Source organism: Macrotis lagotis, chromosome 2 (assembly GCF_037893015.1).
Source record: "Macrotis lagotis isolate mMagLag1 chromosome 2, bilby.v1.9.chrom.fasta, whole genome shotgun sequence".
Classification (NCBI taxonomy): domain Eukaryota; kingdom Metazoa; phylum Chordata; class Mammalia; order Peramelemorphia; family Peramelidae; genus Macrotis; species Macrotis lagotis.
In genome coordinates, this window is record NC_133659.1 from 164522297 (window position 1) to 164542583 (window position 20287).

At 37.6% G+C, this 20287-nt stretch overlaps 1 long non-coding RNA gene across 1 annotated transcript; it reads right to left on the reverse strand.

Moving 5' to 3' along the window:
• Positions 1-346: 346 nt before the first annotated feature.
• LOC141511264 (uncharacterized) lies at positions 347-14595 on the reverse strand. The gene is made up of 3 exons (XR_012475298.1): positions 14333-14595; positions 9584-10215; positions 347-1436 (listed from the first exon to the last, which is right to left on the reverse strand). It is a non-coding gene; the product is annotated as an uncharacterized LOC141511264 (long non-coding RNA).
• Positions 14596-20287: the final 5692 nt, after the last annotated feature.

Genomic DNA, 20287 nt, shown 5'->3' on the forward strand with positions numbered 1-20287 from the left:
GCTTTTTTATGCTGGGGCTGGGATCTGAAACCTGGCTTGTCATTGGCCATGATGTTGCTTATGCAGTCCAGGCCTTGCCTTTGCAAAAGTTTTTTCCTCCTTTATGTTCAGGTTCTGATTGTGCAGTAGTGGCTTGTCTTTTGTCTTTTGCCCTGGTAAAGACTTTGGGGTTGGGACACTCCTTGGTTTGCTATCTAACTGCTAGCAACTATGTTGTTGTCAAGCTAATGGGATTTGTACTACACTATAGCTAAAGGCCTCCCATTGGCTTTCCAGCTCTCTGGCCTAGCTGGGCTTTACTTTCTGTAGAGATCCCCTGTCCATCAGGGGATGGATTCAGGTCAGGAGAAAAAAGGAAATACACATTACACTCAGGTTGGGGTGTCATCAGGACATCTGACAGAGCCAGTTTATTGAAAACATTAAACAATTCTTATGAAAGAAAACCACAAAATTAGCATACAGGATAAAAACAATGATGTAACTTTGTTGGGGGCAGAAATTAACCCACCAGGATGTGACCCAGGTCAAGAAGTTCAGAAACAGAGTATATTGAATAGCAAGGCCAAAAGTGACATAGTTGTGTTATCAAATCAGAGTTCTGTGGACGCTCTCAGCTCAAGGGTCAACAAAGCTCAGGTTATTTTGGCCAGAATTGGCCTCTTGACCCCAAACTCACTTGAGCAGTTTCCTCTTTCACCCAAAGAGACAAACCTTCATTGAATTTCCTCCATGATGCCTACCCTTCAAAACTTCTTTGAATCTTCCCTTTTTCCTTGGCAGGATCTGTAGTTTTAATGTCTGTGCAAAGGCTTCATTTAGCTTTGGTAGGAACAAGCTCCAAGAGCATGTTCATTTCATGCCTCCATCTTGGCTCTGCTCAGAAGTCCTCTCTGGGCCAAGTTCTAAGGTGCCTAGGAAGGGGAGGGTTCCCCAGTAAAGACATTCCTCCAAGTAGCCCTCTAGGGAGGATGTTGGAAAATCAGGACACTCCCAGGACAAGAGGGAAGAATAAAAAGAAAATGATCAACTACTGCTGTCAGGAGTGGACTAAAGAGCCTACCAATTCCCTCTGTATTGTGGCCTAAATTTGAATCAGATGAAGACTGGGTGAGCTAAATTTTAAGAACTTATGTAAATGAGACTAAAAAATACCCTTTCACCACATGGGATCCCTTGCTTGCTTTGTTTCCCCCTGCTTTCTCGCCACCACTTTCTGCTGCCAAACTCTCCTCCCCCTCCACCTGCTTTTCCTCTGAAGCTCACCTCTGTTCCTATCTTGCTCCCTGAAAGAGGAGTAGAAGGGGGGAACTGGGAATGAGGACTTAGAACATAATTGTCTGGATATTGTTGAATATAAAATGAGGGGCCTCCTGATTTGGGGAACATCCTTCTCATGAGGGACACTGCCTTTTCATTGATGAGTCTTCAAGGGTCTAAGGGTAAAAGAAGAAAAAAAGCATAACTAGTATGTGAAAATCAATGAGAATAATAATACATTGATGGGTATCTGACAAAATGCCAAACAACTGGTCAGAACAGACTTGTATTTGCTCTGATCAGACTTTGATGTTGTTTGATGAACAGGAAGGAATCATGTACACTAATTTCAAGTATGCCTATGGTGTAGTCTAATATTTTGGAAGAATTTAATATGGGGGGTAGCTAGGTGGCGCAGTGGATAAAGCACCAGTCCTGGAGTCAGGAGTACCTGGGTTCAAATCCAGTCTCAGACACTTAATAATTACCTAGTTGTGTGGCCTTGGGCAAGCCACTTAACCCCATTTGCCTTGCAAAAACCAAAAAAAAAAAAAAAAAAAGAATTTAATATGAAACAGGACTAATTAATAGTAGAGAGAAGGAAATATTTCATGAAGTACTGGTAAAACAAGTATAGACTGGCAAATTGCCTTCTGTGGGGGGTGGGTGGAGGGAAGCAAGATTAGGGGGGAAATTGTAAAACTCAAAATAAATAAAATCTTTGGGGAAAAAATCAAGTTTTACCAAATAAAATGGCAATGGGAATTCATTTGAAGCTAAAGGAAACAGATTAGCTGATAAAATGACTACAGAAGCTACTTTAGCTCCTCAGTCAAAATGTTTGTCAGGATTCTGCAGGTCCCTAAAATTGAAGTTGTGCTAACATTCTCTGAACAAGAAAAGAGGAATATAACAACATTAGCAGCTATAGAAACAGAAAAAAAAGGAAAGTGGGTATTACCAAAAGGGAAAGACATGTTAAATAAACAAATCATGAGAGAAATGCTATTTTACATTAAGAAAGCTTTGAGGAAGCAAATTCAAGGAGTATGAAAGTCAGGTCTTTGTTCATTTCAAAGTACATAAATTGATTATATAGAAATGCCAAACATAGGGAGATTGAAGTATGTGCTGGTAATCATTTAACAGAATAAGTCACAATTTACCCTATGGTAATAGCTATAATTTCAGGGGTTTATTAATTAACCCTATATTTTTAAGGTTTGGGTTTTTTTTTTACAGTTTTGGTTCACACTAGTCACAGATAGCAGAGAAGTAAGAGAGATAAATATTAACGAGGTATTATCATTCATATTGATCCCTTTACTGAGTGTGTAAACCTTCATATTTGAATGAGGCTCCAAATAGTTAAATAGTTAAACCTGTGTGTGAGATAAAAATCCACTTTAAAAAATATAGAGACTCCTCTGAGCAAAAAGGAAAGTTTATTTTGGCTTTTCGGGAGAAAAGGGCATACTCCAAGTCTCACAAAGGTAGTGAAGATCAAGGAGCTGCCCCGAGGTGACAATCAAGCAAGATTATATGGCCTAGCATGATACCCCCTCTCTTCCAACCTGATTGGTTAAGGTTTTCAGAATTAGTCTTTACGTAAAAAATCTACCCAGAAACAAAGAGAAGAATAAAAGGTTTTCATAAAATATTACCTCACCATTCAGATGGCGAGGGTATCAGAAGATTTCTAATGACCTTCTCTGTTAAATGAATTAATGTCTGAGTATGCAAGGTCTTCTAAGGAACTCTACTATCTCTTTAGTTTAATACTTATCAAACAAGAGAAGGCAGGCTACTGTTCTCACAGTCTATTATCAAATAGGTGGCTAACTAAGACTGCAAAGTCTCTTCTCAGGAAGTATTCCGCTATGTCCCTCCCTAACAGAATCAATACAAGGTCTTTCTGGAAATAGTTCACTGTTCACTCCCTAGCAGAATCGGGAGGGTATCTGACTGAGAATGCAAGGGCTCTCTCTCCCTTTTCTATGAATAGTCTAAGAGTAATAGTCTGTCTTTGTTTTAATGATTTTTAACCCTGAGAGGACTTCACTAGGAATGTTAACTCTTAAGAAGGAATATTCCACTCACCTGTACAGCAAAAGAGTCAAACACTTGTTCTGCAGCATTTCTAGATGCCCAATTAGATTAAAATGTAATTCATAACTATGATTGATTAATACTTCTCAGTAATAAAATAATCCAAGACAATTCAAAAGACTCATGATGGAAAATACTATATACATTCAGAGAAAGAAATATGTAGACTGAATACAGATCAAAGCATATTATTTTCATGCTATTTTCCTTGTTTTTTTTAATTTGTTCTGTTTCTTCTTTCATAATGTGACTAATGAGGAAATATATTTTACATGATCTTACATATATAACCTGCATCAGATTGTTTTCTGCCTTGGATTGGGAAGAGAGGAGGGAAATGAAAATAAAAATCTTATAAAAAATGAATGCTGAGGGGCGGCTAGGTGGTGCAGTGGATAGAACACCAGCCCTGGAGTCAGGAGTCCCTGAATTCAAATCCGACCTCAGACATTTAATAATTACCTAGCTGTGTGGCCTTGAGCAAGCCACTTAACCCCATTGCCTTGCAAAAAAAAAAAAGCTGAAAATTGTCCTTATATGTAACTTGAAAAAATAAAATTCCATTTTCAAAAAATAAAGTAAAATAAAAAAATCCTATTTAAAAATGTAATTGGTAAAATAAAATGTAATTAAAATGTAATTGTAATCAAATGAAAATGTGACATAAATAAAAACTGCAATAAGATATAGATAACATTCATTTTAAAACTGTCACTATGTAGCCTGCAGAGATCTTACAAAAGGATTTGTGATCCAGTTTCTATTCAAATTTGATACCACTGTTGTAAAGAGAGTAAAGTTGAGCAATAGAGATTTCCTAAGAAGTTGACTCCTGAATGGGGGAGGAAGGGATTTGTTTCTCTTGTGGTTATGATGTTTAGCTATAGAACTCCTTAGACACCCCATTCAATACTTGGAGAATCAGTTCAAGGTAGTTCAAGGCATAGCTAATGAAGCAGAAATGAAGCAGAGAGAGAGAGAGAGAGAGAGAGAGAGAGAGAGAGGTTGTAGGCACATCAGCTATAGACTTGAGAGAACTAGCCCTGAAAAATAACAGTTGAACTGCCCAAAGCATACACTTTGGGGAACTTTATGAGGACTGCATCAGGGGAAAAAGAACTTCTAGCCTGTGTAATGTCATAGTAGTGAATAGCTTTCATTACATGTGGATCATTCATTCAAAGGATGTCAACCTTGCACCATTGTAGTCGCCCCTTTTCTCAAAGTTTACGTAGGCCCAGAAAACAAAGAATAGATACAAAGGAAATGAAGTGTTCCAAGTGTTAGGTCTTCCTGAGGATGTTGGGCATGTTAGGGGAAGGTAGCCAGGTTTATGGGGTGGGAGTCAGGAGTTATAGCCACTATTCTTACTATGCCACTATATTAATATCTTTGCTCAGAGGAAGTTATATCTACTGTCATGACTAATAATGGAAAGCACATCAGGGTGGTGCTCACAAGTTATAATGTCAGGAATGGGTACCCCTAGTGTAACCTTGAACTCTGAGGTAGCAATTGCTTCCTGGGGACCCAAAACCATGATTTTGAGAGATTGTCAGGTAAGTAGACAAAAATGAGTGCCACAAAAATATAAACATAAGCAGAATACGTATACATGCATATTATATAATACATATATAATTAATACAAGATAATTTTGAAAAGGAGAGAGTTAATAGCTGGTGGGAACAGGAAAGGCTTCATATTTGAACTGAGAAATGAGGGACATAAGGTATTCTAAGGGGCTGGTTTGCATTCCAAACATAGAAGACAGATAATCTAAAAACACAGAGATTGTAGGTGGTGTGTCTTATGTGGCAAGAAGGCCAGTTTGGTTGAACCTAGAATTGGGAAAGGAAACTAATATATAACAAAGCTGGAAAGTCAGGTTGGGATAAAGTTGTGAAACATTTTAAATGTCAAAGAGTTTATATTTGATCTTGGCATTTGACTCATTTCTTCATCTGTAAAATGAGCTGGAGGATGAAATAGCAAATTATTTCAATATCTTTGCCAAGAAAACTCCAAATAGGGTAATGAAGAGTCAGACACAATTGAATACAACAGAAGCAAAGATAGTTTATGGAGCAAAGAGATCTGATGTGGTAGGATCTGAGTTTTTGAAATATTTCTTCAGAAGCTATAGAGAGTTTGGAAAGGGAGAGACCTGAGGGAGGGACACCAAATAAAACTGACTATTGGAAAATTTTAGGTGAAAGGCAAATTTAGGGTTGATGTTAGGAAAATTGCTAACAAAAAGTACAATTCATTGGTGTTCAGTCATTTCAATCCTATCTGACCCTTTGTGACCCCATTTTCGGATTTTCTTGGCAAAGATCCTGGAGTATTTTGCCTTCTCCATTTCATTTTATAGACTAGGAAACTGAAACAAACAGGATTAAGTGACTTGTCCTGGATCACACAACTAGTATGTTTCTGAGGTTAGATTTGAATTGGGTCTTCCTGACTCCAGATCCAGTAGAATGGAGATAAATTGAGCATACTACCACTTAGAAATCAAATTGGTGTAAGGGAGTATATTCCTTTGTTCTAGCTGTATCTTTGATGTAAATGTACTTTTTTCCACTTGACTTTTTTAGATTTTTGGAGGCAACTGGGGTTGTGACTTGACTAGGATCACACAGGCAGTAAGTATCAAATGTCTGAAATCACATTTGAACTCAGGTCCTCCTGACTCCAGGCCCAGCACTCTATCTACCACATCACCTATCTGCTCCTGATATAAATATATCCTGATGTTAACATAGTTAAATGGAACTGGGGAGGGTTCCAGATAATAGCAGAGAAAAGAAATACTGCAAGTCATCAGAATATTCTAAAATAATGAGGAGTTGTTATTAATCTAGCTCTGGAAAAAAGGACCAATGTATAGATATTATACATATCAATTTGTTATTTCAATAATTTAATTTGTATACCTGTTTTATTGTTTTTGGCTATATTAATTACATGTAACTATTAAGTCAGTGTGTCATATTATCATATATAATAATACATCATTGGTTTGTTAAATACAATTGTTATGTTATAATTATTTGCAAAAACAAAGAGGTTGAAAATATATTGACATGTGATAGATGCAAAAACATACAAAGATCTGACTGTTATGAGTAGTCTCTGAGAGTCAAAGTAAGAACATTATAAGGTCATTGAGAAAAAGTTGGAAAAATCTGGAGAATTATAATATTATTTTTAACAGAGATAGACCAGGGGAAACCACTCAGGACTTATTTCACACATTATTAGTTACACTCAATTATTCAAAAATCTGTCAGTAAAGGTATTTGGAAATAAATCTCCAGACTTCTCTTTTTAAAAGGAAGAGTTCATTTAAAAACTTTTAACACTTTATATGCAGAGAAGCTTTGCAAGAAGAAAAACTCAGAGGCATAATGTCATATCTCTTAAGTCAGTAGTGCTATTTAGATGCCTTCCATCAAAGGAATATTCTTTTTTCAAGTCTTATCTCTACCTTGATAATATCTTTCCCCTATGCCCTCTTCTCTTCATTCACATAGCCATCATATTAGTGCAGATTTAGCAACTATTTCAATAGCCTTCTGATAGGTGTGGCCACAGGATAGACTCCAGTTCTCCTAGTTTCCAATGGCCTTTCAAAAGCCTTCCACCAAAAAGCCATGAGACTAAAAAAAGAAAAAAGAAGAAGAGGAATAACTCCTAGAATCCATATTAGTCAGGACCCTGTTGCTTACAGGGATACACCAATGGGGAACTGAGTTACTGTGTTACCATTGTTCACCTGATGATTATGAGCCAAAGATGGCACAGGAATAAAGATGAAGTGCTATCCAGATAAGAATGAGAGATAAGCTGGTTAGGCAATGAGAACTTTTCCATTTTGGGTAAATTTGAAAATATTTATACTTGACTGCTTATGGACCTGCTAAGAATTCAACAATGAAATTAGTCAATAAATAGAGAGGAGTAGGAGTTTGGGGCAGTTGCATACAAGTGCCTTGTTTTGGCATACATTGCTTATAATTATCCTTGATTGGCATTAGACAGTTGTCTTATACATGCAATAGGTTCCTAATCTATATGGGGATCTGGAATGTATATTCTATTGTGGATTTATCAAGAAAGAAAGATCTATGAGTAACTTCATTATTATGTAGAACTTGGTCCTTGACAGAATGCCAGAGCTACAGAAATACATCTGATGTCTCCAGAAAAAAAGAAAAAAGAAATGGATCTGAATTTTATGCTATTGTTTACTTTCTTCCTTGTGTGCTTCTTATTTGTACAAGTTATTTAATCAAAGGAGATTGCCTCCTTTTGATTTCTGTAACTTGCCCTTTGATACTGTAAATGTGTCTTCCATCCTTATGTCCCCCATATAGTTTATGTTGCCTGCCCATTTCCAAGCAACCCTAGGTCTCAAAGTTATGCTATTTCTGTTAAACCCAAATGTATATGTACAACTTTTATTAGACTGTTTGCCACTTAGGGGAGAGGGGTGGGATGAGAGGGTGGTAGAAAATTGTGTAACTTATAAATATGTAACTTTATAAATATACAAAAATGAATATTGAAAAATTTTCATATCATGTAATTGGAAAATAAAATAAAATATTAACCAAAAAAGCAAGTTATGCTATTTCTCTCTCCAATATACCTCTCATTTTTTTCTACGTCTTTCCATTAATTGATCTACAGCTGACATAGTTTCATTAACTTGATAAAAATGGGAGGAAACTGTTAAAGTTTAATAAGTTTTCAAATGTACACACCTGGTAAAAAAAAATCTGGTTTTCTTAATAATGTAAAAAATAAAATATTATCTCTCTGCATGTTAAATACAAACTCAGGAAGACAAATGATTAGAAAGTCAGAAAATGTGTTAAACTTCAATCCAGGAAAAGAAATAACTATAGAGTCTCCTTTAGACAAGATATCATGTATAAGAACTGAGCATTTGTACAATCTAATAAAATGGTCCACAAGGAGGTTAAATGTTTTCCTTATTCTTATTTAGGTATAAATATCCTGGTCTCCCTCAGGTTGGTCATCTTGGATAGATGGCCTCCATCTATAGGTTTTGTGGTAAATCCTAGAGATTAAATTTATTTTCTAACATATTTTCTGTCATTTTATTTTAACCTTAAATTATTGTTTTACAAAATACAAATAAGTAAATATAAAATAAATTAAGGAGGAAGATAAACAAAGCATGCATTTACTATATACTGTTTTGAGTACTGGGTATATAAACACAAGCAATAAAGACAGTCCCTGACCTCAGGAGTTTTACATTCTAATATGGAAGAGACAACACTTAAAGTAGAGCTCAAACATAAAAAAGATCTCAAAGGATAGAGAATAGCAGTATGGTTTGGAAATGATACCCAGGAAGTAATATGGAGATCTATTTATGGGCAGGATAAAGTGAAAGTGGGGCAGCTAGGTGGTGCAGCGGATAGAGCACTGGCCCTGGAGTCAGGAGGACCTGAGTTGAAATCTGGCCTCAGACACTTAATAATTACCTAGCTATGTGACTTTGGGAGAGTCACTTAACTCCATCATCTTACCAAAAAAAAACCCAACAAACTGGAAAATTATCTTGTGATTGGAAAAAATAAAATACCAAAAAAAATTTTTATAGGATTAAGCTAAAAAAAATTTCATTCCTGCTCTAAATCTCATGATCCTAAGAGAGACAAGCCCAGAGAGAGAGAGAGAGAACTAATAAAATCTTGGAATAAATTGAATATTGTTTTTCTTTTTCTTTTTTTTCCATTTTTTTTGTTTTTTGGCAAAATGCCTAACATGGAAATGTTTTGCATGACTTCACATGTATATTGGGTATCATATTGATTGTTTTCTTACAAGGTGAGGTGAAGGGCTGGAAAGAGAGAAAATTTGGAATTCAAAAAATTTTTAAATGAATGTTTAAAATAAAAATTTTAAAGTATATAAATATGTATATATGTATATATACATATGCATATATTTGTATTCCATCCAAGTTGAGGAAGACCCTGAAATCTATACAAAAACTCCAAGTTAAGAAACCCCTGCTCTAAGGAGTAATTCAACATAGGAGGAGCTCTGTTAGTTGAGAAAATATTCATCCCTGGCAGTCTTTTCTATGGAAGAAAAACCGAGTTTGTGTGAAAGAATCACTTTTCACCTCTCCAATGGGGGAGGGGATTTTCTCCTTTCTTTCTCCTACCTCCATTGGTAATCCAGTCTTGTCAAGATCTTCTATCTTTTCTCCATTTTATTATTTATCCTAGGCCCCCTGGGGGTGATGGGGGAGGGCAGAGAAAACGAGAAAGGTTGTGGATGGAACATCATTGAAGAACATCACTCCTTCCTCTCCCCAGGAGCCTGGGCTTTGTCACCATTTTCCTGCTGCCCAGGGAGCTCCAGAAAGCTTGCCTTTACTTTGGGAAGGAGGCCTTGCTAGAGGACAAAGAAGTGACTCAGCTGAACTTAGATGCATTAGGTCCGATGCGTGCCTGCTCTGCCAATTCACCCTTGAAATTTCCTTGCCCTGTTGAGGCCCAGGCATGCATGGCTGCTGCCTGGAGAAGACTGGAGGGTGAGGAGGAATCCTGATTGTCCGTCTCTTAGATTCAGGACTGGAGTTCTTCAGTCATCCCTAGCCGGAGACAGACTCCACACTGCCATTTAAGGATTGGGGCAGGCTAGAAAAACATGGGGTCAATCAGGCCAGAATTGCTCAACCCACCGGAAGCTACTAGGACTTGCATCCCAATCTGCAGAGCAGGAGCTGAGGCAGGAGAGCTGCATTGAATCCGAAGCCAGAGCAGCCCATTGGGAACCATGTGAGAGATGAGCCTGTACCAAGGAGAGAGTAGGAGCAGTTGGGTAAAATGTCCACCAGTGGAGTCACAAAAAGACTATAAATTGCACAACTGTAGACATTTTGCCCTGGTGACGGGAGTTTCCTCATCAGGGATCTCTCTTACCAATGAAATTAAAGGTCTAGATCAAATCGGGGTAAACTAGGGATTTCTTTTTGTGGGTTCTTGTAAACCACTATGTGTGATTAAATAATCCTATTTACACTCAGAGTAGATTTTTTTTTCCCCTTATGTTCCAAGGCAAAATGGAACTACAGGACTGGTGGCAGGAATTAGAGCACCACCTCGAGGATATAATTATAAATGACACCCCCCTTGCTAATTAATGATCTTTCTGTAGGCTTATCTAAAAAGCTATTTACTCAAGGGCAGTGCCCACAATGTAATCTAGAATATCCAAGTCAGGAAAACCTGAGTTCAAATTAGACCTCAATTACATACTAGTTGTATAATTCTGAGCAAATCCCTTTGTCTCAGTTGGCTGCTGTTCAGCAGTTTTTCAGTTGTATAAGAATCTGTGTGACCCTATTTGGGGTTTTCTTGACAAAGACACCAGTGGTTTGCTATTTCCTTTTCCAACTGATTATATAGATGAGGAACTGAGGCAAACAGTGTTCAAATGACTTGCCCAAGGTCACACAGCTAATAAGTGTCAAGTGCCTGAGGCTAGATTTGAAACTCAGATCCTTGTGTACCAGATAGAACACCAGACCTGGAGTCAGAAGGATGTTAATTCAAATCAAACATCCCACACTTACTAACTGTGTGACCCTAGACAAATCACTTATCCCACTTAGAAAAACATAACATAATTTGAAAAGGGAGAGAACTCTAAAAGTCAGGGTGTTAGAGGTCTTCACAAAGCTGGTAGAGCCTAAACTGAACTTTGTAGGAAAATAAAGACTGTCAAAAGGCAGAGATAAGAAAAGAGAACAAGCCAGGTGTAATTGGAGACTGGCAAATGCATATAGTGTGCCATTGATGCCATTTCCCCATTTGGAAGAAGCTGGGAAACTGGCTTCTGAGAGTCATGATGATATGGTAGTATCTTAGAAAGACCTTGGAGCATGTGTCTGCTAACCATATTGTGAGGAAGGATCTTTCAGATAATGGCCAGTCAGTTAATTAACATCAACTCTGTGCCAGGGCATTGCTCTAGAAATATAAAGAGAAGCAAAAGATAGTTCCTATAATAAAGAAGTTCCTTAGCTAAGAGTATTAATCCAAAAGGCCTAACTTAGCATTTGTTGAAAATGTCAGCTACTGGAGAAATAAAGAAAAGAAAAAACAAAAACTCAATCCCTGCTCTTAAGGAGTTCCCATTCTACATGAGATGGCATGCAACATACAAAGTGTGTACAGAAGGTAATCTCTAAAGGTGGGGTTTGGGCTGAATCTTGAAGGAGGACAAGGAATTGCAGAGGAAGAAGTGAGAATGGAGTTCATTCAGGTGTGGGAGATAGTCAATGAAAAAAGGAAAGAGGAGGTAGATGGATGTCTTGTGGGAGGAAAAACTTGTAACTGGATTGAAGTTTGTAGCAGAGAGCAGAGTGTAAGAAAAAGAAAAGGGGAAGAAGGGGTCAGGGTACGAAGCTCTTTAAATTCCTGTTGACTCTGACTGACTTCTATCAAAAGGGGAAGCTTGACAGTCTAGAAGGAGCCAGCTTTAGAACCAAGAAGCTTGGGGTTCAAGTCCCATCTCTAAAAAACAGCACAATCTAGTGTAAGGATGTTGAAACTCCAATAGAAAGGAGGATCCCTGGCAATTTCACATTAATTTAGAAAAACACATGTTATGCTAATATGAAAATATGTTAAACATGATTGTACATGTACATCCCTTATCAGATTGTTTACTGACATAGGGAGAGGAGAGAGAAGGGAGTACAGTAGAAAAATGGGGAAATCAAAAGCTTGTAAAAAAAATGAATGTTGAAAATAAAAGCTTTGTTAAAAGAAAAATACATGTTAACATTATCATGCTCCATTGCTAAACATTACCTAATTACATTTCAATCTAATTTGAGATACACCCTAATCGGAAATGTGGCTGTGCTTGATGCCTCTGATCTAAATAATTCTCTAAGATTGTAAGTTGTCGATGTTGCAATTGGAATTTAACAAGATAATAAACTGAAGTAAATCTCCACATAAGATGACATGTATATTAACAGGGACTGCCTGTCAATAAATAGGTCAATTGGATTGCCTCCATTAAAGCTCCCAAACAAAAGAACAGTTCCCTTTTTTAAGATTTGAGAATATAAAACTAGAACATAACAGAGTGGATGACATCATGGGGTTGAGGGCAACATTATGAAACTGAGGCATAGGGACCCATCATGATTATTAGGAAGTTTTGTAATTGAGGATAGAAACAACACCTCCTTTTTCTCTCATGGTACTAAGGAGTGCTCATAGTTTGAGTACAGGTGTGAGATAACAGCATAGATTTTTGCACGACAAACCAAACATCCTAAGAGGACAGCTTAGTGGTGTAAAGATTTCAGGCCCAGTTCCCTTGTTTTCAAACACATTCTTCAAAGTCAGTTAAATTCCTTGAGGCAGGAGAGCTGGATTTCTAAAACTAACCCATTACAGGCCAACTGAATTCTGAGGTAAATTCAGACTCAAGCAATAACTAGAAAAAGCAGTTACATCAATTGGGAAAGATCTGAACAAATTGTGGTATATATATGTTATGGAACACTATTGTTCTGTTAGAAACCAAGAGGGATGGGATTTCAGAGAAGCCTGGAAAGATTTGCATGAACTGATGTTGGGCAAGATGAGCAGAACCAGAACATTGTACACCTTAACAGTAATTGGTGGTGATGATCAACCTTAATGGACTTGCTCATTCCATCAATGCAATAATTAGGGACAATTTTAGAGTACCTGCAACAGAGAATACCATCTGTATCCAGAGAAAGAACTGTATAGTTTAAACAAAGACCAAAGTCTATTACCTTCAATTCAAAAAAAAAGTCTTATGTACTACATAATTTTACTATCTCGAATATTTTATTTTCTCCTCAAGGATATGATTTCTCTCTCAACACATCCAATTTCAATCAATGTATAGCATGGAAACAATGTGAAGATTATCAGACTGCCTTCTGTGTGGGGGGTGCAGGAAGGAAGGGAGGGCAGAGGGAAAATTGTGAAATTCAAAACCTTACAAAAATGATAGGTAGAAGTTACTATTGTATATAGTTGGAAAACAAAATATTTTTATTTTTATTTTTTTATTTGATTTGATTTTTTTTAGGTTTTTGCAAGGCAAATGGGGTTAAATGGCTTGCCCAAAGCCACACAGCTAGGTAATTATTAAGTGTCTGAGGCCGGATTTGAACCCAGGGACTCCTGACTCCAGGGCTGGTGCTCTATCTACTGCATCACCTTAGCCGCCCCTAAAATTACCCCTGGTCCCATTCTAAAACCTAGACTCTGATACTAGCACTCCATATGGGCCTCTGACCAGAGGTGACACTTAACTGCTAAGTCTCCATATTTATCTTCTTGACCCATCTGTAACATCTGAGACTGATTCCATGATATCACTCTCACTTAGTTCTACAACTACCTTTCTGACTGCTATTTCTCATTTTCCTCAGTTGAATTATCTCCTTTATCATTTGATGCCAAGGTTCTGTCCTGGATGCTTTCTTCTTTTCTCTCCGTGATTTCTTCTTCATTGTTTGTTTTGATTTTGTTTTTGGACAGACAATCGGGATTAAATGACTAGCTCGGGGTCTATCAGTTGCCTTGGATTAAATATAAATGATTGCAAGATCTATGATAAATCCAGTCCAAGTCTTTCATCTACAATCCAGACCTATATTATCAGCTGCCTCTGGATATTTCAAAATAGTTACTTTAAAGATATCTCAAATTCAACATTTCCAAAACAGAACTTGGTTTCCACCCCCCTCCCCCTAAACCCACCTCTACTCTGAAATTCCCTAATTTTAGTGAGGGTACCAACATTCTTCTAGTTACCCAGGTTCCCAACTTTAATATCACCCCTGACTTCTCATTTTAATTCATTTCACATATCTCAATCATATACTAAATCTTGTTATTTTTACCTCTGTAACATGTATACCATAAGTTCCCTTCTCTTCATTCTTCAGGTTGTATAACTGGTACAATGAATTGATCAGTGCTCCAGGGAGTCCAAAAAACAAACAAACCAAAAAAACCAGTTCTATTTTGCTAAATATATCCATTTAAATCCATTCAGGAAAAACTGTTCCCATAGTGGTTTAAAAAAAAAGACTGTTCAGGAAGATAAAAAAAAAGATTAGAAATAAAAAGCCCAAAGACCTACGAGCTTCCTTTTATATTTTTCTTATTCAAAGGACCCACAATTGGATCCTAAATCAATCAATCCATCTGGAGCAAAGTTAATCCAAAGTTGCCCCAACAAAATTTCCTTGCTCAGCCAACAGACTGTGATTAGATAAGAGAATTTCAGAGATCATTAACATAGAGGCAGAATATTGATGGGTAATATAAAATCAAGGGAATGATCATGACCTCTGACTGAGAAACAGGTTGAGGAACTTGGAATCAGGGTATTTGAGACTCTATCAAAATGTATATTGGAGGTCCCTAGTATGAAGACAGGAGTTGAGCAGGAGAAAAGGCCTGACATAAATGTTGAAGGAGAAATAGTTGATCAGTTTTTTAATATTAAGAAAGTGTGGGGGCGGCTAGGTGGAGTAATTGATAAAGCACTGACCTTGGAGTCAGGAGTACCTGGGTTCAAATCAGGTCTCAGACACCTAATAATTACCTAGCTGTGTGGCCTTGGGCAAGCCATTTAACCCCATTGCCTTGCAAAAAAAACCTAAAATAAATAAATTAAAAAAATAAAGTTTACAAGATTTACAAAAACCTGTGATGTATATATCATAAATATAATTAATCCCATTTTACATGGCATATGTAGAAAGGTAGAAGAAATGACTTCTTATGATGAGAGGAATCAGGGGAGACTCTCCCTTCCTGGTTGACTAGGAGTTTGATCTGCTAGGAAAGAAGCCCTTTTCAATAATACCATAGGTCTAAAGAGCATGGCCACGGAAGGAAAGAGGTCTTTCAGGGAAGAGAAGTCACAAAGTGATGGTATGGTAGAGATGAGGAATGTGAGCTGAAGGAATGACATTAGATGGAGAGGCAACCTTAGCCAGGATGGAAGTTCCAATGATCTGTCATTTCCATAAGAGTGGTTTGGAGCTTCAAGAACAAAACCTGAGAGATTGCAACTTGGTCAGATTGAAGGGGTGAGCAGTCAGGGAAAGAGATGTCAACACTATTTTTCAGTGAGGTGAATTAGAAGTTCAACATCAGTGTTGCAAATTTTGTTTTGTTTTAAGAGGAAAACTGGGTCTCCATTTTTAGGGAAGGAGAGTAAATGTAGCATTCACCTGAAGGAGGGCTTTAACTATTTCTTTGCTAAAGGTGGGAGGGAGGATTCTTTATTCTTTAAATAGATTTTAATTAAGCCTATTCAATATTCCATACTCCTCTAGATTGATACTTCCAAGGACAACTGAAAACACCTAAGGGAGAGCTAGGGATTAGTCAAAATTAGATACTCCTAAGGGGTGGGCTCAGTGTGGTGATGTAAACCAAAGATTATCACCAGAATTCCTCAATACTGAACCTGATCTACATCATAGAATCACAGAATGGTAGAGCAATTCATATTTGGTTGTTTTTTTTTTAACTAAGAAAGATTTATTTCCCTATCAAGAAAATAGGTAGTTATGATCATAGCTTACAAGTAGAGCAGAAACAGTCAAATGTTGCTCAAGAACATCAGAATGAGGGCAGATTTTTCTTTTCAACACACATGGTATCATGGCATCCCAGGTCATATGGCCCATCATAGAAACCCATTATCTGATCTGAATCAATACTCATCCACCTTGTGAGCAATGTTCTCTCTTCCTTAATATGTGTACCTACACTGAATGATTCAAAGACAAGGGGGCATGAAAAAGTCCTTTCTGTAGAGACATTTCTGGGTAAGGAAGGAGGATGACAAGAAGAATCTATGGAACACATTTTGTTTGTTAAAGGAAAGACCCTTAAAGGAACTGATACTCCTCAGGACTTCCTACCAAAATGACTGCAGTGGTTTCAGATCAAAGCTGATCTCTCCTCATCACTTCATCCTCTACTCCTGTCCACCCCATACCACAGAGACAGTGAGTTAACCTCAGAGAGCTTCACTTTCCTTTAGCACAGATGCAACCCATATATATGAAAAAAAAATCCTTACCAAAATACACCCAATAAGTGGTAATTCAACCTCAACTTGAAGACCCCCAAGGAGAGGGAAGCTGGAGACATCTTATACAAACACCAAGAGCCTTTGGATTCATTTTTGGTGTGAGTACTTATACCTCAGAAATCATCAAAGAATTACAAATCAGGGCTTAACTTTTTGTTCTGTTGATATGGGAAAATGTTAATAATGCAAATTAAACTTTAAAATCTATCTCCTGGGGGCAACTAGGTGGTGCAGTGGATAGAGCACTGACCTTGGAGTCAGGAGTACCTGAGTTCAAATCCAACCTCAGACACTTAATAATTATCTAGCTGTGTGACCTTGGGCAAGTCACTTAACTCCCCACTGCTTTACAAAAAAAACTGAAAAAAAAAGATGTCCCAAAAAATCTATCTCCTGTATTTTTTTGTGATTAGGAATGTAATCTAAGGTCATTTGACACTCACTTCAACAATTCAAAAAACATTTTTTTAGATTGGGTTTCCCTATAGAGTTCTTCCTGGTTGGGAATACAGCATCCATTCTTGGATCTGATTCCAATATCTATCATCATAGAAGCTTTAACCAGCTTTACTTGTCTGACCTGAGTCAGTTCCTCCTGAAGAAGCCTGATAACCCAGGGTATCACCATATTGGTGAAGAACACCTGACTGACTTTATTTCTCCTCAGAAACTCCCAAACTTGAGCATTATTCAACCTCAGCATCCCCCAGAAGCAGGGGTTACAGGAATTACATGTATCAACAAGCCCAAATCAACAATTTAGTTCGACCAAGTTATATCTCCCATAGACAAAAAAAATTCTACTCACATATATCCACACTCCTTAGTGTTGAAAGAGATCTCAGACATCATATACTCAGATTTCTATCTGATACAGGAATTTATGCTATCACATATTTAACAAGGGGTTAGTTATCCAGGTTCTACTTAAACATTCTTTTGGATGGGGAGTTCTCTATCCCCACAAGGCAGTCCTTCCATTTTCTACCACTTCTAATTAGAATATTCTTTTTTCATACACAGCTGAAATCTGCCTTTTTGTAATTCTAGACCTTTCTATTATGTCAATGTCTCTTCAGATGTTCAACTGAAGCCTTTGTCATTTGATCTAATTTCAGGTCCAAGATTGTGTTTGGTGCATATACTAGCTAGGCCAAGGTGGTATGAGAAAATCTATAATTCCCAAGTACTCATTATAGATTTTCTGAGATTGATCAGGACCTAGCCTAAATGTCATACTCTTCCCTCCTTTTTCTCTAAACACGACTTAAAACTGATAGAGACCTTAGGAATCATCTGGTCCATTTCTTTCATGTTATAGAAGAGGAAACTGAGACTTGGAGAAATTAAATGGCTTGGTCAAGAACCAATTAGTTTTCAGTAGCAGATTTGAATAATAGTTAGCACTATATGGTGCTTTAAAAAGTCATTTAATCCTCACAACATACCTGCAAAGGAGATGCTATTATTATCCTCATTTCACAGATGAGGAAACTAAGACTGAGAGAGGCTAAAACTTGCCCAATATGAGACAGAATTTGAACTTGGCTCTCCTTAACTTCATGGCCAAGGCTTTATCTACTGTAACTGCTTGTAAACCACCCAGGTCCCCTGAATACAAATCCAAAACTCTTTCCATGAGTCTCCTTCAGAGGTCATAGATCATAGAAGGTCAGAAATGAAAGGGCAGCTAGAGATCATTTAAATCCAATTCCCCACCTGCCCCTTCTTACAGATGAGTAAACTGAGGTCCACCTAGCTATTACATAGCCAGATTCCTAGCTCTGTAAGGCACTCTCTCATCTCACCTAGTATATGTCTAGCAGTTTTCAAAGGAAGTCATCTTCTCTGAGTCATTATAACAATTGGAAACCCTTAAAGTCTGCCTATACTCTCTGACTTCAACTTGTTCTATTGTCTATAGATGGAACCTCTCTCCTTGACCCAGATAGTTCACCCATCAAAAATGTTCTTTCTGCTACTTGACCTCTACTTCTTTTACTATAATATTTGCTACTCTCCAATCATCTCCTTCACAATTTCCTCTACCACTGCCTCTCCTCAACCACTAGAGTCCAAATCCTAGAGGAATTTGCACTCTGAATTTAACTTCCAGATAAGCAACAGCCTCTCCTTTACTGCCATCTTCTTCTTAACCTCCTCACCACTGAAACCATAATCCCGTGCCTTTCTCATTCAGTTCTAGAGCCATGAACCACAAACTAGTCAGCTCAGTCACTGTTCCTGGAAGTGTCCATATAAATCTTTTGGACCAGTGTCCCATCCCAACTACCATATCCCCTCTGTGTGTAGTAGTCTCTCCCATTAGAAAGTAAGCTTCTTGAGGGCAAGGATTTTCTTTGCTTTTGAATTTGTAGCTCCAGGGTTTGACACATAGTATTGCTTAATAAGTATTTTTTCTTGTTCAATTGTTCATTCATTCATTCTGCTCATTATGTTTTTACTGAGACAGAGTCCAAGAGTATAGGGGTATAAGTCTGATCCTCAGAATCCAGGATGCTCTCTCAACTAGTTCCTTTTCCCCAGGGCTACATTCCCCCTCCCTCCCCTGCTCCGAAACACCTCCTCACTTTCCTCTGGTGCTTTCACTCTCTGTTGGAATTCCAACCAAATATCAGAGATCTAACTTAAAGTCACACAGAGGAATTGGTTGAAGAGTTGAGAATTAAATCTAGATTTTTGACACCCAGAGTCCAGTGTTCAGTATGAAGGAAGCTGGGGGTGGGATTGTGGTGGGAGTAGAAATCTTGAAACTGGGCAGATTAGAACCTTTACAAGTTTTCCTTACTGAATCTCAAACAGTAATCCTTTTATAGCTCCCTTATCAATTCATTAGAGACAATGAGTTGACTCAGTACATAGAGCACTGGGACTGGAGTCAGGAAGATCTGAGTTCAAATTTGGCTTCAATAGCTATATGACCCTGAGCAAGTCATTTAACTTCTGTTTACCACAATCCATTGGAGAAGGAAATGTCAAACCACTCCAGCACCTTTGCCAAGAAAACCCCATATGTGATTCATAATTCAATAACAAGTCATTCACAATGTCATTCACCACATCAGCTTTTCCAAATCTTTTCTTTACTCCTCAAACCTCTCACACCCTCCTCAGCTTAGCTGAGAACCTAGTCTCATATTTCACTGACAAAAATGAGGCCTTTTCTCTTTCTCATCTCAAATGCCTATCTTTCTCTTTCATCTCCATTTCATGTGTATTATTGAATCTTCTTCTTGTCAAGGCAAACCCCTCTGCATATAAAATTGATCCCACTCCATCTCATCTTCTCCAGCAGATTTCATCTTCTGTCAATTCCACTCTTTCACTAATTTTCAGTTGCTTACTATCTACTGGCTGCTTCCCTACTGCCTAAAATTATACCCATGTTTTCTGCATAGTCAAAAAAAAAATCCTCACTTGATCCATTCATCCTCACTAACTATCCTCTTATATTTCCATGTCAGTCCCCTATTTAACTCTCATAGTTCCATATCACCTCCAGGATCAAATTTATTGTTCAATCATTTCAGTCATGTCTGACTTCATGATTCACCCCTTTGGGGTTTTCTTGGTAGAGGTATTAGAATGGTTAGCAATTTTCTTCTCCATCTTATTTTATAGATGAGCAAACTGAAGCAAACAAAGTTAAGCAACTTGCCCAAGATCACACAATTAGTAAGTTTCTGTGATTGGATTTGAATTCAGGTCTTCCTGACTT